This window comes from Sinocyclocheilus grahami, unplaced genomic scaffold (genome assembly GCF_001515645.1).
Source record: "Sinocyclocheilus grahami isolate Dianchi unplaced genomic scaffold, SAMN03320097.WGS_v1.1 scaffold20576.1, whole genome shotgun sequence".
In the NCBI taxonomy this organism is placed as follows: Eukaryota; Metazoa; Chordata; class Actinopteri; order Cypriniformes; family Cyprinidae; genus Sinocyclocheilus; species Sinocyclocheilus grahami.
The window spans coordinates 1,739-3,201 of NW_015518085.1; the positions used below are offsets into that span (position 1 = coordinate 1,739).

Sequence of the window (1,463 nt, forward strand, 5' to 3'; positions counted from 1 at the left end):
GGTTGCTGTTTATCTCGTTTTAGATACTGAACCCTAATGAACTTCTAATAAATGTCACAGACATCTGTGTTGAATGCAACTCATGTTTCTTTTTATTTATCATTGCAGGTGTCGCCATTTTTACTAGCGTTGTCTGGGAATAGCCGTGAGCTGCGGTTTGGAGACCAGTTGATTTGGTGAAGTGGGCCTACAAAAAAAATACATTGGAAAAAAATGTTTTTTCTCAGAAGAAGTATTTTCAGCAGAAATATATACCATTTTGTCAACTCAGCATTGACGGTTCCCGCATCCCTCACAGTAGGGCGCAGGTCGCTTTACGTGGGTGAACGGGCCTCGCTTAGCAAAACATTCAGTGCCAGAGATGTCGCACTTTTTGCTGAGCTGACGGGGGACACGAATCCTCTCCACCTCGACCCCGAATACACCAAAACAACCTCTTTCGAGACCCCCATTGTTCACGGAGTGCTGATTAATGGTCTGATCTCAGCAATTCTGGGGACAAAGTTGCCCGGCAAAGGCTGCGTGTTTCTCTACCAGGAAATACGCTTTCCGGCGCCCCTCTACATCGGAGAGGAGGTTGTGGCAGAAGCGGAGGTCAAAAAGATCAAAATGTCCTTTGCTTTTATTTCTGTTTCCTGCGCTGCCAAAGACAAAGTGGTCATGGAGGGAGAGGTCATGGTCATGATGCCGCAAGACGCACAACACTCATGAGAAACCTGAGTGAATGCTGCCGTTCAGTTTTTTATGTGCTGACAGGAATGAAATGTTCTTTCTTGCTTATTATTGTTCTTTTGAAATGTAACACTCACTCAGAGATTTAATATTTCTTGTTTTTTGTTCTCTGAGAAGTTGTTTGAATAAAAAATAGTGTGAGAAAATAAACCACCCTTTGGCTTAGTTCTTTGGTGTGGGCAATAACTAGCTGTGTCCAACCTCAACAAAGACATCATTTTATGTTACTTAAAACAGTAATTCAAAATTGTAAGGTTAACATAATAGTGGTAAAATTACATTAGATTAACCAGCAAACTTCTTCCAGTATAGCTTTCTCCACAAGATCTTTAACCGAGATCAAATAACCTTTGTCCTCAGTCCTTACATTTTTCGCTTGCTTTCTCTTTTGATTAGTTGAAGAAATATATGTGTGTAGATTTACATGTAGTATTTACATAATGCTTGTCGATTAACTGTATTACACTAAACTATATTAATTACTGAACTATATATTATACTTTTTCCTTTGTTTTAATATTTGGCTTTGCTTTATGTTTGCACATTATGTGTAAATAAATACATGCATTTCTGATGTTCTATGCGCTAATATTTGCTTTGCCAAGAAAATATGTTATAAAATATAGAAACTAGAACATTGTTTACATTGAGTCACGTGCTACTCGGACTGGTCACATGGTTTTCCCTTGACAACGTTTAGCTTCACTGCTAGCAGCTTCGCCAAGATGCAA

At 39.1% G+C, this 1,463-nt stretch overlaps 1 long non-coding RNA gene across 2 annotated transcripts; it reads left to right on the top strand.

Annotated features, from left to right (window-relative positions):
• Positions 1-104: 104 nt before the first annotated feature.
• LOC107579829 (uncharacterized) lies at positions 105-1,311 on the top strand. Of its 2 annotated transcripts, none has more exons than XR_001608542.1 (2): positions 105-181; positions 272-1,311. It is a non-coding gene; the product is annotated as an uncharacterized lncRNA (long non-coding RNA). The 2 variants fall into 2 exon arrangements; XR_001608541.1 differs by having other exon boundaries at positions 105-176.
• Positions 1,312-1,463: the final 152 nt, after the last annotated feature.